The sequence below is a fragment of the Anoplolepis gracilipes genome, chromosome 9 (genome assembly GCF_047496725.1).
Source record: "Anoplolepis gracilipes chromosome 9, ASM4749672v1, whole genome shotgun sequence".
NCBI classification, from domain to species: domain Eukaryota; kingdom Metazoa; phylum Arthropoda; class Insecta; order Hymenoptera; family Formicidae; genus Anoplolepis; species Anoplolepis gracilipes.
In genome coordinates this window covers 5568619-5577251 of record NC_132978.1, presented here as the reverse complement: position 1 = coordinate 5577251, position 8633 = coordinate 5568619, and the positions used below count along the sequence as shown (strand labels likewise).

At 35.7% G+C, this 8633-nt stretch overlaps 1 pseudogene; it reads right to left on the bottom strand.

Moving 5' to 3' along the window:
- Positions 1 to 847: 847 nt before the first annotated feature.
- LOC140669627 (uncharacterized) lies at positions 848 to 1933 on the bottom strand (annotated as a pseudogene).
- Between the last annotated feature and the right edge of the window lie 6700 nt (positions 1934 to 8633).

Below are 8633 nucleotides of genomic sequence, written 5' to 3'. Positions count from 1 at the left end.
GATAGAATACGTTGAATAATGATTAATGTTATGTTTCTTCATGAGTTTTTGCACATTTGCATTGTAAAATTCCTTTACTCTCAGTTTGAAAATTTTTCAGACATCTTCCACCATCTCGAATTAGTTTTGCGATTGTTTCAGACATTTCGTTTCCGCTCTTACTTTTGAGCGGTATGGCCCACCTATACTTGCTCAGCACATCCGATAACAGTGAGTATGTAATTGAAACCTTTGTTGGCTCGTACATAAGGACGCATCTCCACCACGTCCGCCTGCCACAGATCATCGTATCCGCGTACTATGACGCGTCTACACGAAAAATTTCTTCTCGCCAGAGCGTGCAATTCTTCCACGAGCTGTCGCTTTTCAGAGTTGTTTTTCTTTTCTTGCATGTTTGATCGTGGCATATTTCATAATAATGTAAAAGTTCATATATAATTATTTATGTATCTTTTCTTAAGTCGGATGTAGTTTGCACACGTGTCTGAAGCATTTTCTGCATTTCATGCATCATTATCTGAAGCGTTTGCACGTGCGTTTCGAACGCAATAATTGTTTCCTCAATTTCTTTCTGCTGATTCCTCAAAAGTTCAACACTCATTTCAACGTACCGTTTGTTAGCAGCATCGTTATCATCTTCCGGTTGCGCTACACGTCGTATCTTGCGCAATCTTGCGTCAAAGCTGGCGCTAGTCAGACACAGAGCGTTATCTCGCACATAATTTTTTAGTAATCCGTTTCATTCATAGTATGCCTTATTCGACCTACCGAGCGATACTCCAAATTTATTAATTGGCATTTCAATACCAAATGTTTTGACAGAATGACTAGTATCGCCAAATGTTGTTTAATTTATAAGACCCGCCTCGCGAAACTCTTCGATAATTGACAAGATTTCATTGTCATGGGCATTGTTACCTGCTCGACGCGAAGCTTCCAGCAGCCGCAAACGATCTACCAATTCGTTGGGATCGTTCCAATTCACGTATTCAATTTTATTCTCACTCAGTGTTATAGTGTGTGATAGGTTTATACCTTTTCCAATTTTTATTTTGATAGGAAATAATGAAGCGATTATATATTTATATTTGTATCCTTTGTTACCCAATACTGGATTACGCACATTGCTATCACGTCTATGTGCGTTTGTCGCCAGTAATATACTTTTATATTTATGCATATCGTTCTCTGTATATGCAGCATCGTCGGGAATTCTCTTGAAAATTAATTCGTAGAGACCCAGGGTCTCCGCATATTTTACTCCATCGATAATTATATTATCATTCTTATCCACTTTGAAATGTTTATCGCCAAGCATCATTTCTTCGTCGGAAAATTTAACACCATATACGTAATCCATTTCGTTATTTTCATCTTGGCTCAAAATTGCTCCAATATATCTTTGTCTGAGCGGACCAAGATGTTCTTGCAACATATTCTAACCTTCGGATGTTTGTAATTGACGTTGAACCGACGTCACAACCGCTTTGGGTGTGGTCTCAAAAATTTCCTCAACAGAAGGAGACGAGATTATTTGAGGTTTTTGTACAGCTTTCATCGGAGTCGATTGTTTCATTCGCTTTGATTGATTTGGTGTAGAAGTTATCAATGAATTGTTTGATCGTTTTCGTCCCCCATTTGATTTTTTTTCATAAGTCAGTGAAATTTTTGATCGTTTCTGCTTTATATTCTCTTGTTCTTCTCTGGGTATATCAAACGGCTCCACTTTCGACGCATCAGATTCCACATCGATGGTATTCTCAATAATTTGTTTTAGAGGTTCAGTGATTGGCCTAAAATGTTTCTCCAAAGCGACGTCTTCCTCAATTTTACCAGTTTTTAAAGCGTGATATTTTTTGCGAATTGATTCGCTCGTTTTTGCAATCTCTCTCACAATCTTTTCACGTTCATCATCATCATTGTTGTTTATCATGATGGATATTTTGTAGACGTTGTTAGATGTGTTGACATCGACTAACCACTCTACGGTATCGCAAATTCATTAAATCCTTTTCTATATCGTCCATTGGTCTGCGAGCTGTCTTTATCAATAACTACGAATCCATACTTGTGCTGCCAGCATTTCTAGCATAATGTGTGAAAATCATCGTATGACATGTCAGTATTTACATGATCATTGTGCACATGTTTCAGGTTTGTACTATCCTGTTTAAATAAAATTAACAGATTCGCATTGTCGCGTATAAGATGCTTGGGTATCTTGGCATACGTTTGACAAAGATAGAAACAGTCGACGTTCGAGTGTCGACTCATTGCAAAGTACTCTCTTATCGTATCTTGTTTATCGCACGCCACGTCATCAAAGATAAAAATGGAATTCGGAAGCGCCTCGCTTAAAGGAACGACTTCACTATTATTAGAGAATGTGAAATAACCAATTTTGTCTATCGGTGTCAATAAATTTTCCAAATATTGATATTTCGGTTGTTGAAGCGATTTTAAGTATACGTACAGGTTCTCAAAGCGAATACCATAAGGACTTTCAATTAGACTTATCAATACATTAATCTTACCACAATTCGAAGGACCGCAAATAATACCGCGTGTAGTAATTGGTAATATGTTTCCATGCTTGCGTATTTTTTTTTCAAGCATTAGTCTATTATCAAAATTTATAACTTTGATTATCGTCGCTTGCCGCACAAATCGCATTTTGAGAATGAGTCATGGGAGGACCTATTTATAAATGTGCACCGAATCGAAACCGTTCAGTATTGAAAATGGTTTTTCATCTGTCGGACGACAGTCATATTCTCGAGCTTACCTCTGAACAGTTGCAATATATACCACATATTATTTTATTGAGACAGTTTAACCGCTACGTGGAACAACTGTGGGACAAATTTGTCGAACATATAAAGGCTGATTTTGAAGTACAACGGTATCGTAGATGTTTGCGACATTATAATTTACCGTGGCAGCAAACACATATCGACGGTCCAGCACCATTAAAAATTGTTACGAATGTCAGCGAGAATTATAAGAGGTAGCGGTCTATTGAATCGTGCGATAAACGCGCTTCCTATCGAATTGCATATTCCTGGATATCAGTTTTGCGGACCAAGAACTCATTTAAAAGAACGATTGGCTAGAGGCGATCGAGGTATCAATCCATTGGACGCTGCGTGTCGCGAGCACAGTATAGCTTACTCGCGAAGCAACGACCTCGGCGAACGACACGTTGCGGATCGTATACTAGCTGTGAAGGTGCGGGAACGTATTATCGCGAGGGATTCGACTCTTGGTGAAAGAGCGGCTGCTACGGCTGTTTGGACGACCATGAAGGCAAAAACGAAAATTGGTATGAGAATGAAGATGAAAAAATCACCACAAAAGAAAAAGATGTTGAAAAAACGAATACTTCCAGTAGCGAAGCGTGGTGGTATTTTACCGATTTTACCATTGTTGGGAGTAGTCGGTTCTTTGGCTGGTGGAGCAACGGGAATCGCAAAGGCTGTAAACAATAGCAAGGCCGCGCAACGCCAATTCGAAGAAATACAACGTCACAATCATGCTATGGAAGGTCGTGGACTTTATCTCGCTCCGTACAAACGTGGACAGCGGTTCTCAACGACTGTTAAGAAAAAAAACGTTAAAAAAACGTTAAAAATGCCTACGGGTGTAACAATTAACTTACAATTGGAACAACTTGCAAGAGGTATGCGCATACCTTTCTTTAGAATTATTGCGTTTTCATGCACAATAATTTACCGATAAGCGGTGTGCAACGAAACGAGAGCTGCATTGTCAATTTGGACGACGTTGAGGGCCCTGGTACTCATTGGGTAGCATACGCAAAGAGGGGAAATAATGTTGTATATTTTGACAGTTTTGGAAATCTTCGACTGCCCGAGGAATTGGTGCAATATTTTAGACAGAATGTAAGAAAAATTGAATACAATTATGCGTCTTATTAAAATTATAATTAGTAAAATTATATAAAGAGCTCCGATTAATAAATAAGTAAATAATAAAGAGGCAATAGGAGCGAGGAGATGTGAATATAAAATTATAAGTTTTTTATATATAGATGATATGTCGCAATTGTATTGACATTAAGTACATTAGTAACATTCTATAGAATGACGGAAATTATAATAAAGATTTGAACGTTTCGATTCATGTTTTGAATCCTCTTCAGCATAATATATAAATTAAATAAATGAATTATAAATAAAAACGAAATTAATGATAAAACATCGCATAATAAAGGCGTAAGACATGTGTGAACAAAAAATCCGTGATCGTATTCGCATGATTAAAAGGATCACTGCCTCAGAACCGCTGTACATATTTATCGCATGTTAGTTGTATAAATTACATATATATAAAACGATCCAACTTGTTCGGCTCTTTTTTTGTACGGCTTGCATAATAATCCCGCGAGGCAATTCTCCGAGGTTTCCAGACCGAGGGAGGTATGCAGTTAGATTGAGGGATTAAGTCTGTATTAATAAAATGAGTATAATAAATACCTGTTTGTAATAAAGTAATTTACCGTTAGTTTGTGTATAATGGTGGTGACTCAGAAAAAGCTTACAGAATATGCACTCCGTTTGTGTGTTGTTGAATCTATGGTATATATATCGCGACAACTGATGTTTAACGTGTGGTTATGCCGATGGTACAGATGGTAATGAGCTCAAGGGCGAAAAATACATTTAAGATGGAAAGAGTTAGATAGGTGACATTAGATCTTAGGCAGTTTGTTTATTATATCATCGTAAATAGCTGGCAAACATTCTATATCTGTTTATAGATTTATGCTATTTATTTGTCGTTTAATGTATAACATTTCAGATATCAGTCTTTTTGTGTAATAGGGCTCGTTGTCTAGTATTTGTGCATTGTCCCAATCAAAGTCATGATTGTATGTTAGGTGGTCAGTGATCACTGATTTGTTGTTATTGGACTTCATTATGTTGGTCTTATGTTCTTTTATCCTAGTATTCAGCTTTCTGCCCGTTTGACCAACATAAGAAGCGTCGCAATTTAGACAATTAATTTTATATACCACGTTGGTTTTCATGGGACTAGGGATAGGATCTTTGTGTGTCTTAATAAATTTGTTGTTTTTGTTTATACTATAGTAGGCTAATCTGATGTCGACATCTTTTAGAGCATTCTTTATTTTATCAGTTACTGTATGCAAATATGGAATTGTGAAATATGAGTTATTATTGAGTGTTTGTAATTTTCTGTCGGATGGTCTATTGTTGATTAAAAACTTTATGCGGTTGTTAATTGTTCTGAATATAAAATCGGTTGGATAGGAGTTGTCCAGTAAAATCTTTATTATAAATTGGATATTCTTTTCATGGAACGTGGGATGTGATAATAAGAATACTTTATCAACTAAGCCTATTACAGTGCCTCTTTTTTGGTTGTTAGGATGTTGGGAATAGAAATTGAGATATCTACCCGAGAATGTGTTCTTATGGTACCAGTCAAATATTAGATGGTTATTAATTAAAATGAGTGTTAGGTCTAAAAAGTTAATCTTGTTGTGGTCATTTTTTTCTACAGTGAACTGTACTCTGTTATGGAAAGAATTAAAAATTGTCAATGTCTCGTCAATAAATTTTGGAGGTACCGATATTAATATGTCGTCCACGTATCTGAAGTAAATGGGAGGGGTAAAATTCAATAACGTCAATGCTTTCTCCTCTATGTCTTATAGGACTATGTCGGCGATGATCGGAGAGAGTGGGGAGCCCATTGGTGTACCAAAAGTTTGTTGATAAAATTTGTTATTGAAGACAAAGTATGTAGAGTTTAAGACTAGGTTTATTGCTGTTAAAAATTCTGATTCTGGGATGTTGCAATTATTTGTGATATGTTGCCATCTCTTTGATATGCTTTCTACTGCTAAATTGATCGGGATGTTAGTGAACAATGAGATTACATCTAGCGAAAACAGCTCATAATCATTATCAATATGTAAATTAGATAATTTGTTGACTAGATCAAAACTATTTGCAATGTGACTATTCGGTTTCGGGAAGCTGTCGTACATGATTTTATGTAACCAACTGGCTAAGTTGTATAATGGGCTATTAATAGATGATACAATCAACCTGTAAGAGATGTTAATCTTATGAATTTTTGGTAACCCATATGCTCGCGGTAAATTACCTTCACTGAAGGACATTTTACGATATTCAATGGTCGAGATGTATTCTTGTTTTTTCCACCGTTTCAGTATGTCATTGAGGCTTGAGATTAGTTTATTAATAGGGTTTTTGTTTAATAAAATATAAGTCTCTTTATCTAACAATAAATTTTCCATTATTTGGGTATATTTGTCTTTATCCAAAGCAACAGTAACGTTACTTTTATCCGCTCTGGTAAGGATAAGATTCGAGTTTTCTTTTAAGAAGTTGTTAGTAGTTGATTGTAAGTTGATTAGTTTTTTAGTGGTTTCATTTTGTGGAAAGGATGTTGTGGAAAGTGATTTAATGATGGTTTGTGTTCGACTTCTCAACAATGTTCTTTTTTCGGCAGGAACTTTTTTTAGACTGTTTTCAAAATTTTTGATAAAATCGGTAGCTATCTTAGATCTAGAGGTGGAAGGTACGCTGAAATTATCGCCTAATTGTAGAAAGCCTTGTATCTCTCTAGGAAAGTGTGTAGAGGATAAATTTATAAACCAATTGTCTTTGAGGTCAAATATGTTGTTCTGATGTAGATTATCAAATTTTGGTACGATTTCAATTTTTGTGTCGATTTTATCGTCAAAAAATGGAACGGGCAGAAAGCTGAATACTAGGATAAAAGAACATAAGACCAACATAATGAAGTCCAATAACAACAAATCAGTGATCACTGACCACCTAACATACAATCATGACTTTGATTGGGACAATGCACAAATACTAGACAACGAGCCCTATTACACAAAAAGACTGATATCTGAAATGTTATACATTAAACGACAAATAAATAGCATAAATCTATAAACAGATATAGAATGTTTGCCAGCTATTTACGATGATATAATAAACAAACTGCCTAAGATCTAATGTCACCTATCTAACTCTTTCCATCTTAAATGTATTTTTCGCCCTTGAGCTCATTACCATCTGTACCATCGGCATAACCACACGTTAAACATCAGTTGTCGCGATATATATACCATAGATTCAACAACACACAAACGGAGTGCATATTCTGTAAGCTTTTTCTGAGTCACCACCATTATACACAAACTAACGGTAAATTACTTTATTACAAACAGGTATTTATTATACTCATTTTATTAATACAGACTTAATCCCTCAATCTAACTGCATACCTCCCTCGGTCTGGAAACCTCGGAGAATTGCCTCGCGGGATTATTATGCAAGCCGTACAAAAAAAGAGCCGAACAAGTTGGATCGTTTTATATATATGTAATTTATACAACTAACATGCGATAAATATGTACAGCGGTTCTGAGGCAGTGATCCTTTTAATCATGCGAATACGATCACGGATTTTTTGTTCACACATGTCTTACGCCTTTATTATGCGATGTTTTATCATTAATTTCGTTTTTATTTATAATTCATTTATTTAATTTATATATTATGCTGAAGAGGATTCAAAACATGAATCGAAACGTTCAAATCTTTATTATAATTTCCGTCATTCTATAGAATGTTACTAATGTACTTAATGTCAATACAATTGCGACATATCATCTATATATAAAAAACTTATAATTTTATATTCACATCTCCTCGCTCCTATTGCCTCTTTATTATTTACTTATTATAATTAGTATTTGCGGACAATTGCGTCTACAATTTCTTCAAACGATTACGTTGACTGGTAAGAGTAGCGTTCTTGCCGTAAGCTACTTTCCAGCCATAAATTTAAACGATGATGATTACGAACTTGGTTTAACGGATTTTGAAACTTATCATACGATACCGAACGTGAATTCCTCGAATAATATATTTTACTTTGACAATGACGACAAGGAAATTACGATTCCCGAGGAATCGTACGAATTGCATAGTATAAATGAATATTTAACGCATGCAATTTTACAATATAATTCGCACAACATTGTTAATAACAATGATGAGAAATATCCAATAGTGATTCGCGCTAATCATAATACGTTGAAAAGTGAAATTAAATGCACATACAGAATAAATTTTAATAAGCCCAACAACATAGGATCTTTGTTGGGATTCTCAAATCGTGTATTGCAGCCGCAGAAATGATACGAATCGGATATATCGATAAATATTATTAACGTAAATATTATTCGTATAGAATGCAGTGTGACCGCTGATGCATATAGCAATAACAAGCGCGCACACGATACATGAATTTTCTCCGAGCGGTACCACCGGGATATAAGATATCGGAAACACCCGCGCAAATCATTTATCTACCGATCGTCGTGCGAAGCATTACTGATTTAACAATACGTGTTGTAGATCAAGAAAGTCGATTGCTCGATTTTCGAAGAGAGGAAATTACCGTACGACGACGTCAAAAATAGTATGCTCGTGTTGAACGAAACGGAGCACGCGAGAGACAATATCTTTACGAGGGACAATACTTTTGCGAGGAGGCGAGTGGTGTCTGGTGACAATAATCAGGTGTCTGGTTATGCT